Source organism: Taudactylus pleione, unplaced genomic scaffold (assembly GCF_031769625.1).
Source record: "Taudactylus pleione unplaced genomic scaffold, aTauple2 ptg000004l, whole genome shotgun sequence".
NCBI classification, from domain to species: Eukaryota; Metazoa; Chordata; class Amphibia; order Anura; family Myobatrachidae; genus Taudactylus; species Taudactylus pleione.
The window spans coordinates 4886965-4903568 of NW_028284407.1; the positions used below are offsets into that span (position 1 = coordinate 4886965).

The following is a 16604-nucleotide window of genomic DNA, read 5'->3' on the forward strand; positions in this document are numbered from 1 at the left end:
CTCAGGCAGCCCGCACAGTGTGATACAGGAATTAGACTATGGAGGGGACCAAATACGATTGTCATAGATGGACCTGCCCAAAAAGTACAGTAATTGCTGGATCACATGACTTAAGGCTGTAGCCAGGCTGCACGGAGGACAGAAGAATAGTGCAGCGCAATGATCTTTGCAGTGCTGGAGCTTGCAGGAGTTGCAGACAGTCACAGTACTGTACAGTGTATCTATGCTGTAACTTTCTTTATGGGATATGCACAGCGGAGAGGGGCTGCAGCTAGGTGGCGCTAGAGAGAGGACACGGGAGAAGTGACATAAGCCAGGAAGAGGCTGCAGCCAGCACAGCGCACGCTGCCTGCAGAGCTCTCAGCTGCGGGAAAGTTTCTGCATCTCACCCGGAGAGGGCTGCCCGGGGCACATCACCCGGAGAAGGCTTCCCAGGGCACAACTGGTTGTAAGTGTGGAGTGACCCGGCCTTCCTGCAGCCTCAGAACAGGTAAGGAGGGAGTAAGTTGCTGACATGCACAGGGAAGTTTGTAAATGACTCAGCAGCTATATAATGCCCAGGACGGTACCATGTCAGCTCACAGCTTAGTCCTGAGTGGCTGTAGCATGGGGAACGCTCACCAGGTCTGCAGTCAGCAACTTTGTACAGCATTGGCACTGTGGCAGTGAAAGTCGGGACAAGTGTGAGGCACAAGTAGGGAGTGCCTCTGTCTGAGTGTGGGTAAAGTGCCGTTTCCAGGGACTGGGCTTTAGAATCTGTTTTTATTTTCCTAGTTTAGCAATGAGCCTACTGTACCTAAGCTGTGTAATGTCTCAGTCCAGCTAATTACAGAGCTTGGTGTACAGTGAATTTGCTCAGTAATGTATGGATTTAAGTAAGACAAGGGGTTATGCTGAGATGAAACGCATCGGTGTCCAAAGTCGCAGGTGTAAAATCGTAAGATGCGCGCAGATCTGCTCCAGTACCGTATGCGCCAGGTTTATGCATGGGAGGCTGCCCACACGTTGCACCTCAGGATGTTCAGCTCTAATTCAAGCTCAAATGTAGTTGGTCTCAGCACTTTAGCTGCTGTAATACTATAGGAATTCCCGCCCTACCCCGCTAATAAGCTTCAGTGGGGAGGGTGCAATCAGCCAATCAGATATAGCTAGCTAGTTGTCAGACCGCCATTATCATGAGGGTGTATTTTCACCAGCCCATCTGTGTGCAGGTCTACACGTGTTCGCAATTATGTGATTGTGCTCTTAGGGGGGAATTCAATTGTTTGCGCCAGCGGCTGTCAGTGCTGGGCGCCCGACCGAGCAATTCAATTGTTCTTTCGGAAGCTATAGGCGCCAGCATTTCTGCTTGCACCCTCCTGAGGCGGGGAGCAAAAATGTGCGATAAGTCCTGGTTTTAGGCACCAGAATTTTAGACGGGTTTAGCCAAGTCAGTGTTAGCCCCTTAAGGTGAGTATACACGTTATGATGTGTATCCACCGATGCGACTGATGATCCGGGGGATGACATATCGGGCGGTCCCTACATACGGGGCGATCCGGTGTCTGACCGCCCGATATGCCGCCTCCCTGCAAATAGTACTGCGTAGGTTTGTCAGTCGCTTCACCTGATCTGTTCTAGATGCAGAAAGATCAGACGAAGCGACAGACGACCCCACGGGAGTGTGCAACGCATGATATCGTGCGTACAAACTGAACAATATTGCTGTTTTATCGTTCCAATGCATCGGATCGTGCGCAATATCGTTCCATTTGTAGGGGCCTTTAGTTTACAGATTTGCCATTTAGATGAATGCGCATTTGCAGAAGAATACAATGTTGTATGCATCATGCAATACTCTAACTGGTTGCACGGGATGCTGGTGGTAGGGGATGCCTCCATTTCTAATAGATTGGCACCATTTATATATGTGTCTATTGTCTTTTTGTTTAATTGTACATTCTTTTATGTGTGAGAACATTAGTGTTATTCCCACTTTGAAGTGGAATAGAAAAGACAAGCATTCCTCCGCAATTGTGTTTATTTTTAGCATAACAATGGTGATGACGCCAGATAGGCTTAGTATAGTGCTCCGTAGGACAGAGCCTAGAAATGTCATATACAGTACTCCCGCCAAATACTTCTTATCTCCTCGTGTGTGTGTGTGTGTGTGTGTGTAGGCCTGGCAGCCCAGAGGAGTCTTCACTAATGGAGAAGAAATTCCTCAGATCAGCCTAAACATTTACTTTAAGTTATATATTTGTACGGGGGTGGGGGGGGGGACTTGTAACCGGAATATGAGAATACTCAGAATTCTGTCAGTAACCTGTTTCCTCCAGTCCTTTCTGTGCAATGGGACTGCAGGGGAATACCAGGGTTCCTGTGCTTTCTGTTTGCACATGGCAGGGGGAGTGTAGTTTCATAGGCAAACCTGCAATGACAGACACAGGGCTAGGTGTCACCCATGTGGATGGGGGTGATCCCCGTGTTGGCAGCATCACCACGTTATCACTACGCGTTTTCATGTGTCACTGCGTGATTGATAAACAAGTGCAAGGTCAATGGTAAAGGGAATTGGCAGTCACAGATCTAGTGATTGATTTATGAGACATGCTCCTAGTGCATTAAACTTTCAATTAGGACTGTACAATGCTTAAAGGGTCATATGAGGGCAATGGGAGCTAATCAGACAGATGTTTTAGAGGCCTATTTATTAAGCCGGTTTTTATGCAGAATCTGCAGTTTTTGCTTTATTTGATGTATCCTGGCTATATAACAACAGCATAATGAAATCTCCTGCAAAAGACTAACTACTGCTGCAGACCGCAGTCCCCATTAATCAATGGGGACTGCAGTCTGACCCCTATGGTCCATTTGGCTTACACCATCCCCAGATGCTTTGTGCCTATGGAAGCATATTTGCAGGAGAAGGGATCTTCCGATCCCTCTCTCACAGCCTCTGGCTGGCTCCCGAATCTGATGCTGTGCGCATGAGCGGTGTCTGATTCTCAGGAGGAGTCTTTCGCAAATGTGAACGATTCCTCAAATATGCCGGGATAGCAGTTAGTGTTACCGCTGTCCCTGCAAGTTACATTTAGTACATAGGGGGTATAATCGTGTCAAAATGATTGTCCTTACACTGCGATGTACAATCAATAAAATTGTGGCACTTCCGCGTTTTTTAGTGCATGTGCCCCTTAGTGATGGTAGGGTCTGGCTCTCAGTTGTATGCAATGATGATGTTTTTGCAAATAGAGCGATTATTTGCCGCTGCGCATGTGTCTGAGTTGCAGTGAGAATGCTTCTAGGTACATTATCATCATCGTACACTGCAAGTCTTTAACCGCAGTGTGACTGACAGGCAGGGGGGAGGCAACGGGGAGTGTCGGCTACAAACGCAGGCGTGTCTCACCATTTCAGGGGGGCATGTCGTATCCCACGTCTGTGAATAGTATAATAAACAGTGTATACATAGAATACTATAGTAAACAGTGTATACATAGAATACATATAATAGTATAGTAAACAGTGTATACATAGCATAGTATAGTAAACAGTGTATACATAGAATACATAGAATGGTATAGTAAACAGTGTATACATAAAATACATAGAATAGTATAGTAAACAGTGTATACATAGAATACTATAGTAAACAGTGTATACATAAAATACATAGAATAGTATAGTAAACAGTGTATACATAGAATAGTATAGTAAACAGTGTATACATAGAATAGTATAGTAAACAGTGTATACATAGAATACATAGAATAGTATAGTAAACACTGTATACATAGAATAGTATAGTAAACAGTGTATACATAGAGTACATAGAATATTATAGTAAACAGTGTATACATAAAATACATAGAATGGTATAGTAAACAGTGTATACATAGAATATATGGTCATATAAATAGACAGACCCAAAACCTGGAGATTTTAGAATCCATATCTTAGGTTTTGTCCTAATAAACTTCTAATATATTCATCTAACGACTGGTCCTGAACATGAACCCTGATTTGTGTATCACATGGGCGTCCTCCTCTGTTAGGGCGGGATGTACCAAGCATTAAAAATGCGGCCAAAATGCAAAAAATGCAGTTTTCAGAGTTTTGGGCGCATTTCCATATATACCAAGCTCCGGACCAGGTGGGTAATGCTATCTTTATTACCCAATAGAAGCCTATAGGCTTCTTATTGGGTCTCTTCTGAGAGGAATCCAATTGGATCCCCTCAGTGTCCCCGCAGCGGTGCGTGCCGTTCTGCGCATGGGTAGAGGTACTTCTGGGTAATAAACTCAGAAGCATCTACCTATCGCTAATATCGGGAGAGCTGTCCTTTGCGATTCTAATTTCCAAATACATACCGGCGTCATTAACACCATTATGTACCCGATAAGTGGCAGTATGTTCTGCGTCCTTTATGTGATGCTTAGTACATCCTGCCCTTTATCTGCCCCTGCAGAGTATATCAGGAGATGAGCGATGTATTAGTGAGGAGAAGGCTGCATGTGACATGATGTGAGGTGGGGAATGAATGCAACAGGAAATCACAGACTTGAGAGTTATATATTGGAAGGAGAAGGATTCCAGCAGCACAGAGTATATCAGGAGATGGGTGAGGACAGCGCTGTAAGCAAAAATATATATAGGTATATTTACTAAAGGTCGATTTTGATCGATTTAAAATGAAAGAAAATCGATCAACATCGATGTTGTGTTTCTGGGGCTAAATCACACATTTACTAATACTAAAAAAAAAAAATGTCTGTTAGTAAATGTGTGATTTAGCCCCAGGAACACCACATCGATATGATAAATTTTAATCGATTTTAAATCGTTCAAAATCGATTAAATTCAACCTTTAGTTAAAATACCCCATAGACTGAGAGTCTGATTCACTACGACATGCAATATTGCGTATGCACGCAGTTCAACTGCGATAGTATGCTAAGCCATTGCAAACTCAGCACTACATAAGGATGCATCGCAGTGGATAATTTATGCACACCTCTGCAATGATGCGCGAACGCACTGGCACGCCTTCGTTTCCCCGACCACCCCCCCGTCACCACCCACAAACGGTGCTTCCTGTGAATCACTCTGCGAGGGTTCTGTATAGCCTCTGCAGTCCCGTTTGCAGTACCTAGTTTGCGCATGTACACTGCGATGCATGCGCAGTACGCAACCATCGGCCGATTGCGTGCGTATTAGCAACTGCGTTCCTTGCTGAATCAGGCCCCGAGTGAGATGAAGAGAGTGGAAAGAGCAGGATCCCCATTAATGCAAACTGGTGATGTGCTGTTTCATAGAGAGTGATGTGCTGCCCTTGTCACACAGATGCAGGGAGACTGAGATAAATTAACCTCTCTATGAAACACTACTCATGCTGCAGATCCAACTAGTATTTACATTGTCTGCTAAGAACAGGGGGCCTGATTCAGAGCCGCTCGTAAGCGGGCGCTCGTTCGTTCCGAGCGATGTTTGCACAACTGCGCATGCGTACGGATCGTAATACGCATGCGCGAACCAGTCAGTGCGGCCGAAAATTGTTTGTTCGCTAAATAGCGAATGCCTGCTATTTTGAGTGACAGGAGGAGGCGTATGTGGGTTGTAACAGGGGAAGGTGCTTGAAAACGGGGAGTGGAGATCCGAACGCAGGCGTGCTTAAAGGTCAAAACGGGCGTTTTATGGGTGTGCATAATTAATACAGCAGCGTCATTGACCACGTCACTGGGTTATTTTATAGTCAGAGCTGCTCGCATGATTGCGGTAGGAAAAACCAACCACAAGAATAGCGAGCAGTTCATACGCTGGTCGATGTACTCGATTAATCTAATAAATAGCGGACATGACGTATGGTGCGAGCGGCCAGGGGGCGTAGTTTTAAAAAAAAACGACCGCAAGTTTTGTTTGCTCGTTCAGACCTAGAGGCGTGAACAGACCGCAAAGAGCGAACGGTTCATTTGAATAGCCACCCCTTTTTTCTGAACGAGCGAGCGCAAATAGCGTCCGGGTCTGAATCAGGCCCAGGATCCAGGACATGAACAGTCCTGTATTTCCACTGTACAGAGCAGCCACTGACAGTGACAGGTGTGGCAGGAATATTCCAATTTGGTTTTGTTTCTTTTAATGAAGATCTTTAGCATTTGTTGCACTGACAGGTGAACTGTGAAAGTAGAAACAAATTGGGAGATGAATGTCAGCAAGTACATGAGACCTGCATACAGTAACTGCTAAACACAATAGGGCAATTATTACTGTGCTGTTAGAAGAGGGTGTTGATAAAACATAGATTAGCGATGAGACAAGACCATTGTTATCATGGATTTTATTACACCCTAGTAATTCTGTGAAAATCCATTTATATTATAGTACACAAAATCAGGTTACAACTGCGTTGAGCTACTTATTCACTGGCACATGCAATGTTTTTTTTTTTATTGTTTTATTAAATGTTACAATGAAAGTAAAACTTTACATCTGCATATAAACAACACTGAATTATGTATTATGCCAGTGGTTCCCAAACTTTATTGAATCATGGCGTCCTAGTGCTTCAGAATTGTTTTCACGGCACCCCTAAGCCAAAAGTTTGTTGTTGAGAAATTCTGAAAAAAATGTAGTGAAGTAAATTGTGCTCCTGTCATCCTTAGGTTTGGTTATATAGCGGTGGACAGGTTTGTGCTTCTGTTTGTGCACATATTTACATTACATTGACCATAAAGAATTTGATTTGGTGCTGGACCACCAACCTGAGGCACCCCTGCTAGTGTCCCGAGGCACCCCAGTGTACCATGCCGCACAGTTTGGGAACCACTGTATTATGCTGTTAATGTTTTTTTTATACGTTTGATATGCGTTTGGATGCCTTTACCTGTACATTCACCTTAACGCTTAATGCATGTGTAATCACTTCTAATTATCATTATATTAAGAGTGTATTCCTATTGAGTTGAATATACTTTTTCGGTTGAGTTGATGAGTACTGAGCTGTATAAGGCATTCCACTGCAGCTCAGTACAAGCTATAGAGAAACGCAAATATGTACTCTCTTTTGCTACAATGGTTTTTATTTTCATGTCTATCTTGATGTTCCTTAAGGTGCATAAACACGTAACGATTTTGTAACCAACGATTTTCTGTCAGATTTTCTGTCTAAAATGGACAATGAACGATTACTACAAACTACAAACCGGAGTGCGCATTTGTGATTGTCGTTCATCGTTATAACTCATAAACTGAACGTTTTTTTTGAACGATTTAACGATAACGACGTCGCTATCGACAAATCGTTCAAAAAATCATTACGTGTGTATTCACCTTTACTGTTTCATTTTTTTTTATTTATTTGCTGTCATTTTAACTCAATCTATTTAAATACAAGTATTGAAATAAAAAAATGTATATTTAATGTAATGGCACCCATGTTTAAATCATCAGCCACCCCATGAAAAATAGGTGTCATTTAATTTTCCTTATCACTGTGGAAATCTATAAGAAGACTCTTTGTAATTGCTATTTTCCCTTGGCTTGTTTCTGGAAGCTGCTATCAATGATTTGTAATTCTGCATTGTTTACACAGTGTCGTGTGACTGCAATGGCATCCACATTTACATGGTATATAATGTAGTGAGCAGAGAGGCTTTGGAGCATCCCTCTGAGCCCTTTTTTGTCTTAAAAAAAATCCTCCATACCCCCTTTGCCTTCAGATATTAAGCTAACATTCTGTGACTGTGTGTGTGTGACTGGCAGCCATATTTGTCTGTCCTCCAGAGAAGTTTTAAAAACAGGATGTATGCTTAACAGGTAATTACTATTTAAAGAAAAAAGAAAAACCCTTTGTGAAATTACTGCTTATAATCTGAAATGCCAGGACACTACTGTGTAAAAAATGAAAACCTTATAATTCTAAATAGAACTCCCAAAGCAGAAGCAGTATGGTACAGTATGGACGACTTTTAAGTCTGTACTATAAGTTGTATTGGCTGAAGGCTGAACTGGTAGCTTAAGATGTGAGTGAGATTCCAATATGAAATAATGTAATAATGAAAAATAAATGAGAAAAAATCTAATGTTGGGGATCCAACCAAACGTGTATATTAGACAAACGTGGGCCCCTTGGAGTGGATATCGGAAATAGCAAACAACAACATGAAGAACAGCAAGACTGGATTTCGCCAAAAAGCAAAGATATAAGACATACAGGGAAATTCTGTAGAGAGTTGCGGTAAATTGTATTTTGGTGTTAAAATAACTCCATTATTTATATATATATATATATATATATATATATAAATAACACCACTTCTATCTCCAGTTTATAACCAAAGAGTGATGATAACTTGTAGGTAAAACCATTTTCAGTTTCTCGTTAGTAATGTTATACAGAAACGACCTGCATGCGAGCTGCAAGACAAATGAGCCAGGATAATCTGTGCACCAGAGTTATTCCCGCTTCTGGATCTATGGTAGTGACTCTGATATTAATGACTGAGCACATTGGACCTGATTCAGAGACGGACGCTAATGTGAATGTTAGCAAAGAACACGTGAGCATAGGGACGCCCACCGCTGCCTTTATACCTGCGTGCAACGACGCATACCTGCGTAAATATCGGTAACATCGCCGCACAGTCTGCTGCCGTCTTGCCCTTGAGGCAGGTCTGACCTGCCGCAGCCTCGGGAGCTCCTCAGACACACAGAGCTGTGCAGATGCACTCGCAATGGTTAATTTCTGCGCGCCCATGTGACAGTGTTTAAACGGACAGACACGCCTGCGTTTCTCAGACCACCCCCTGTCACCACCTCCAAACGCTGACAGCCCGTCACTCAGTCTGCAAGGGATTCCTATGTGCGTTTGTGATCGCATTGCAAACGCTGCGCATGCCCAGTGCGGTTTATACGCATGCGCGATGGCAAATAATTGCTGCATTGCGAGCGTAATCGCCTTTGCATCCATCTCTGAATCAGGTCCAGAGTAAGATATAGCAAGTAACTGTGAATCGTGGTAAAACCAGCCTGCACTGCAGGGGGGGCAGATGTAACATGTGCAGGCAGATGTACATTTGGGGGGGTTCTGTTCAAACTGACATCTAAATTAGTGTAAAAATAAAGCTGTGCAGCATTTGTGGGCTACATGCAAAAGCAGCCAGTATTTACCCTGCATGCAAAACAAATGTATGTATTTGCACCCCTTGCATTGCAGCATGGTTTGTCCAAGTACACAGTTACTTACCCTATTCCCAAATCTGAATCAGGCCCACAGTGCATACACTTCTGAGTAATAGGATGGTTTGTGATAGAGGACCTCATTCAGAGTCGGTCGAAGCGGCCGCACGGTCGTAAGCGAAAAGGGGCCGTATATGCAAATGATTCCCTCGCAAGTTGCGTCCCTAAGTTCGGATCGGTAGTTGGCCGACCAAGGGGAGGAAGCGGTCGGAAGACAAAAAAATACGCCCCCTTCTCGTACGCATTGCACGTCATCTTCGGGCATATAGGGATTAATCGAGACCATCGGCAACCATCGGAACTGGTCATAGAGCTTAAGGTTGACCATACCCTCTCTTAAGCTCTATGATCAAGTCAGTGTAAAATCCTCCCATATCACATGTGCCATGACGCTACTTTGTTAGTTATGCACTCCTATAAACCGTATGCACTCCCACAAAACGCCGTCCGCATAATTAGGCACGCCTGCGTTCGGATCACCACTCCCCGTTTTCAAGCACCTTCCCCTGTTACCACCCACAAACGCCTCAATCTGTCACTCAAACTACCGACCTGGCTGTGTTCAAGGAGAGAGAAATTTCTGATCGTAGCGGCTAGTTTGCGCACACGCGCATTGCGAACTGTATGCAAGCTGCTTCGACCGACTCTGAATGAGGTCCAGAGTCTCTGTGACAAGTTATACAAACATGAACTCAGACAGTGGGGCCTATTTATCAAACATTTTTTTTTTCCATAAAATGATGTAAAAACAGCAGTTTCTGCATAATATTATGAATTGTTGCTATGTACTAGTAGCCTGCAGAAAGCTAATTAGCTTTGCGGACCGCAGTCCCCATTATTATCAATGTGAACGCATGACCCCTATGTAACAAACTCTGAAGAGCTACGCTTTTTGGTGTTTGGCTCCTTTTATTCACACCATCCACAGATGGCATAAAGCGCTTTATGCCTATGAAGGCATATTGGCAGGATTGGCATCTTACGGTCCCTCTCCTGCAGCCTCCGTCCGGCTCTGGAAACTGACCCTGTGCGCATGTGCAGTGTCCGATTCCCAGCAGGAGTCTTTCACAAATTGAAAAGACTCCTCCAATGCGGCCGGGATCTAACTCGCTGGGACAACATTGTCGTTACCACTGTGCCTGCCAGTTATCTTATACTTTAGTTTAATATGAAAAAGTCTGTCACAATGGGAGGTAGTTAAAATCCCGTCTGTCAGTATGCGGGCACTCAGAATGCCAATCAGAATCCTGGCGCCGGAATCCCGTTGGTAAGTAGTTTCTACTGTGCAAAATAAAAGGCATTGTAGTGTTTACCCCATCCGTCACTAGGAACCCTTCAACTCCATCCAACTCCTCCCCTCTCACTGGGCAAGCCTCTGCCACGCTGCAAATGACGCCATCTTACTCCATACACCAATGCATTATATAAAAGTACATGGCCAGACATAGGCTGGCTTTGCACTGTGTAGCAGACGGTTTACACTAAGCGAATGACCTCCTGCGTATTTTCAGTCTTTGTCATCCCTGAATATTTCTTCTTCCCTCTGTAAACGTTGATGCCATCTTGCTGCTGCTGTACAGCCGGACAGAGGGCTTGATTCAGAGATGGACGCCATGGCGATTTTCATGCAGATTGAGCAAGTGTTTGCCTTTGCCGACACGTATAAGCCGCACTGCGCATGCTCTGTGATTGTCTTGCGATTCCACACATAGAACCCATTCACAAGGGGAGTGACAGGTAGTCAGCGTTTGGGGGAGGTAATGGGGGTGGTCAGAAATACGCGGGCCTGTCTTACTATATATTTTATTTGCAAAATGTGACTGTTACTGAGGTAAAAAGGGGTCAGCGCTCATAGGGCCTGATTCAGACCCGGTCGCTAGATGCGTACGCTCGCACTGAGTGTATGCAAATTTTCCAAATTGACATCATGGGATGCGATCGCTCGCCAAGGCATAAGCACGCCCACTTTGGCTGTGTGAGCGATCGCTCTGCGTATGCAGACACCCTTTAGCGTCTGTAGAGACGCCCACTGGCACATTCATCTCCAGGAAGTGTATTAAAACATTGGTACATCGAGGACCATCGGATGCGAACGCAGTGCTTGTGGTAGCCTTACCCTACTGCAAGCTCTGCGAGCATTTCAGTGTAAAAAAAAGGCAAGTGACGTGTACTATGACGCTGCCTGTTAATTATGCATGCCTCTGAAACGGAGTTGAAACACTCAGGCACGCCTGTGTTCGCATCTCCAACCTCCCGTTATTAGTGTCCTGCCCCTGTTACCACCCACAAATGGCCTCTCCTGCCACTCATTACACCACTGGGCTGTCTTTGCAGGGCGAGCGAGCGGTATGCGATCACAGTGAGTAGTTCACGCACGCGCAGAACGAAGCATGGGCATACGCAGAACTTTGGGCCGCTTGCGAGCGCACACATATAGTGAACGGGTCTGAATCAGGCCCATAGTCTTCACATGTTGTGTCCTACAACTATTAATGGCATCCTCATAGTTCCTAAGAAATATGGGGCCTGATTCAGAGCTGAACGCTCTGACCAGAGCGCTCGCTCTGAATCAGGGCCCTCCTACCTTTTTTTGGAGCGTCCTCATGGTGCGTGCGTCCATGACGATGGTCGCGATGGTCTTGACCATCGCGACCATCGGGCTTGCAACGGAGACCCTGCGGTAGGGTCTCGCTGCCGCAAGCCCTGGAGTGATTTTGGCTCTATCAGAGCCAAAATCACTCCCACTGACATCACTAGTGATGTCAGTGGGGCCGGCTTGAGACGGTAGGCGTTCCCATGGGAACGCCTCGGTCTGGCAGGCACGCCCACCAAAGGGGGCGTGCTGTCAATCAACATCGACAACACGCCCCCTTTGGTGCGAGACCCGGAGCGATGGTGAGCCCGTCGCTCGCCGGGTCTCGCGCATGCGCACGACGGAGCTCCCTAACACATGCTGCATCCATAGTTTGTCTTCCACTTCCTATGTGCATGGACAGCCAGGTTTAAACTTCACCCGTTGCCTACACACAAGTGTCATGCAAAGCAAAATGGCTGTGCAAAGGCCTTATTGAATTTCATTGAATTTCATGAGCTGTATTAACTATAAAGCATATGTAAATATGGAATTATGTCAAATATAATGTTTCTTATGTTTCTTATAAATTAAGTTTAAACATATGATTACAGGTTATGAATATGTATCTCAGTATTGCGGTTTTCTTAAACACAGCCATGTGGATCATATTTTAAGCTAGCCAGTTTCAACCTGCGTGTCCCTATGTGGACACAGAGCCTGATTCAGACCCGATCGCGAGCGCATAGCGCTCGCAAGCGGGTCGATTGGCCGTGCAGTGCGCATCCGCGAGCCTCGTAGCGAGTGAATTTTCACTCGCTGCGGGACTCACTACAAGACGGGGCAGCTGTCGATTGTGATTGACAGCTCGCCCCATTTTGTAGGCGTGCAGGAGGGGGCGGCTGGATAAACGAAGTAACGCCTGCCGTTTGTGGGTGGCCCTACTGACCAGTGATGTCAGTAGTGAACTTCCTGCTCTAATAGAGCCACAAGGGTCTCGTCGCAAGCCCGATGGTCGCGATAATCGCGACAATTGTCAGGCTGCCCGCTAAAGCTGTGGCTGGTCACCCACAGCTTAGTGAGCGGCCTGGAGCGCTCACAAAGAGTGTTTTGCTCTGAATCAGGACCACAGTCTTTCCATCAGTCCATGGATACCGCTGTCTGGAAGTCACTAACAAGCCCCTGAGATTTCATTTTCATAGGAAAATCATGGAAGGGGTTAAAATGAGGAGGATCCCTTGATTACGGATATGGCACCTCTTCATTAAACATTTCCAGGTTCCTGTTGGACCACAATTCCCCTTTACAGACAGCCTAGTGTCTTCCTAAAGGTGCCTACCCATTAGACGACTTGAAAAACTGAACGTCTAGCATTCAGTCCTTCAGGTCGCCGGGTGCGGTGCCCACACTGAATGGCGTTCACTGAACGTCATTCAGTGCAGGAGACCGACCTCCCTATCTGCGAACATGTGGAACCTGACGAGCGTCGTCGGGTTAACCAGCATGTTCGGCAGATAGTCGGGTCCTTGCCGGCTATCCATTAGACGAGTTTCTGAACGATGCGTCCAAAACCTCCTGGTTTTGGTCGGATCATTTAAAAAGTTGTGTAAAGTATAGGCCCCTTAATAGAAGTAGAGTATAAAACAAGTGTTATGTAATGACACTCAGAGCAGCCACTGTGATATCATGCAGCAAGGGGTGTATCCTCATACTGGGAGAGATGTATCCACCCTTCTAAAGAGGACAGGTGAAGAAGTTGCCCTCAGCTTCTAGCTATCATTTTATAGAACACAATCTTTTATACTGTTACTGGTAAAGGTGCTATCATATCTTGCGGGCTATCTTGTCTGTGCGATCCTGAACTGTAAAGTAAGTCAGATCGCCCAGTAGTGTTACTTCTAGCACCCCGCACATGTCACAACCCGTGCAGTTCCTCTTTCCAGCCTGGGGTGTCGCTTTCTGCTCTGGTGCTTCTAGCACACTCAGGTCTGTATCTCAGCAGTTTGTTGCATCAGCTGACTCAGTGTTAAATTGCTACTGGAATTTAATTGAAAATAAAAATGTCATTATGACTTTCGCTGTTAACTAACTGTTAGCCTTTATCTTTATGACACAGTGAACATTGAACTGTTGCAGAAAATAATTACACCATATTTAAACGGACTTCATGAAGATTAGGCCAGATTTGCAGTGGCTGTAAAAAAGTATTTCCCTCATATCATGGAAATGTAGGAATACTGTAATTACCACTGATCAAAACAAAATATTCTGCATTTAAAATAACATACAACAAATTGAAGGATTCTCCTTAAACTGCAAAACAAAATAGACCATATTTGATTACATAAGTATTGAGCCCTTTTTTTTTGCTAAGATACAACTTAATAAATAAGCCCTGGTGTAACCGTTTTTGTCTTCAGAGGTCACAATTACGAGTATTGCTTCAATTCATTTAAAGAAATAAAGGCCCTGTCTGAGAGGTCACACGCATGGTTACTGCATTTGTAATTCAGAGCTTCATCAATAAAATCAAAGAACATTCATAGCGAATACAAGAAGAGGTTATCGGGAAAAAACAACTGAGGAAGAATATCACAAGATTTAAGAGACTTTAAAAATCGGAAAGCACAGCTGTGACTAAAGATGTGTCCACATACACTCTATCCTCCGTGCGCTACAAGTCGTGTTACACATAACACGTGACTCTGTAGTGCCCAGTGTCTTTTCGTGCGACTTTTCACCTTCAAATGTGTCTTATTCGCACAGCGGTGCGACGCACAAGCAGCTCCTGCTGATTAAAATGACATGCGACATGCCTATATTCTGTGTGGGACTGCGGCTGTATCTGCATGCGAAATGCTACGTTACAGTTTCACAGCTGCTGACACTGTAACGTAGCATTTTGCATGCGGATACACCCGCAGTCCCACACAGAATACAGGCATGCCGCATATCATTTTAATCAGCAGAAGCTGCTTGTGCTAGCTATTCACATCGCTGTGCGAATAAGACACATTTGATGGTAAACAGTTGCACGAAAAGATGCTCGGCGCTACAGAGTCACGCCACGGCATCGCGCGTCTAGAAAGGCTGTTTAACACAAAAGGAGGCTAGATGTATGAGGACAAATCTGTATGGGGAAGATATAACCAATCAGAAATAGCGATCATTTTCTAGAATATACTAGCACAAAGAAAGCTAGAAGCCGATTGGTCGCTATGGATAAAACCTCCACTTCTCTTTAGGAATGGCGATCAACCATCAATGGTTTGTGCCACCAATGATCGATTTAATTTTGTCATAGACAGTGGAAATCTGTTGGATCGCTGCGATCGATGGCAGTATAACATACCCAAAACACAGCAAGCACCCAATTGTATGGTTTCTGCAGTGATGAAGGTATAAAACAGGTTCCAAAGCAATGTTTAGTCCAGCACATTGTCCTGGGCACACAAGCGCTGCTCCCCTGTCCTTCCCCAAGGGCCGTATCTGAATATAAATAAGAAAACGGGGTGCACAATAGTGATGTATGTAAGACAAAACCTCCACTCAACGATCAATTGCACGTACATAAAACTAATATCTGACTCACAAGCCTGGTACACACTTGCAGAGGTCCTGTCTGTGGTGTCTACACAAGACCTCTGGAAATTAAATCGAGGCTTGGAGTGCTGGTTAACACCAGTGATGAGACCTTGGTGCTTGTGTACCAGGTTTGTGAGTCCGATATTTATTTATTCACAGTTCCTTATATAGCGCAGCAAATTCCATTACGCTTTGATGATGTGCCAGCTTTGTATTCATTTTATGTACCTGCAACCCTGTTATGATATATATTTGTGAGTGTGCGAGTCCCTGGTAGGCGGCTGTCTGTTCAGACTAATCTCGAGAACACCTAGATGGATTTTGATGCAGTTTTCACTAGTCTATAGAGCATTTGTTGAGGAAGGTTTAGATGTATGAAACATTAATATATGACAAAAGGGAGCCGAGCAGTGACTATTTTAGTGAAACGAGTCAATGAAAAAAAAAATGGATGTCCGAGCGGTTTCTTGGCTTACTCTGCGTAAACTGTTAATGATATATCACAAAATGGACTTTATTTTATACCATGTATATATTGCAGATCCGCATGAATTAATTTCGCTGAAGGGTCCAATAACATGGCATCTTTCAAATATATATACAGTTGTGTCCACATACATCTATCCTCCGTACGCTACAAGTCGCGCTACACATAACGAGGGAGCTCTGTGTGACTTGGTAGCACCGAGCATCATTTCTTGCAACTTTTTACCTTCAAATGCGCCTTATTCACACAGCAGTGAGAATGGGACGCACAAGCTACTGCTGATTAAAAGTATACAAAATGCTACATTACATTGGCTGTGACAGTGTAACGTAGCGTTTCACATGCCGAAGCACTCGCAGCCGCACACAGAACTTATTCATGCCGCGTATCATTTTAATCAGCAGAAGCAGCTTGTGCATCCTATTCACTGTGCAAATAAGACACATTTGAAGGTAGAAAGTCGCGCAAAAAGACACAAGGCATTACCCAATCATGACATGGCATGGCGCAAAGTGAAGGGCTGTTTAACGCACAAGGAGGCTGGATGTACGAGGACCCATCTGTATATACATACTCATATGTGAAGTGGTGACACAAGGTGAATCCCCTGCATTTCATAAAGCATTTTCTACACCGTGCTGGGAAACGGCCACAACAGAGGTGCAATATTTGCTAATACTGCTGCAGAAAGGCTTAAAACTATATTAGAGTGAGCGTTGACTAGGGAACATGATAAATAAAAAA

At 44.5% G+C, this 16604-nt stretch overlaps 1 protein-coding gene across 1 annotated transcript in view; it reads left to right on the top strand.

Moving 5' to 3' along the window:
- The first annotated feature begins 291 nt into the window (after nt 1-291).
- MAP3K20 (mitogen-activated protein kinase kinase kinase 20) overlaps nt 292-16604 on the top strand; it is a 196210-nt gene continuing 179897 nt past the window's right edge. The window contains exon 1 of the mRNA XM_088471781.1: nt 292-490. The gene's annotated coding sequence lies outside the window, so the exon portion shown is untranslated. The remainder of the gene's footprint in view (nt 491-16604) is intronic.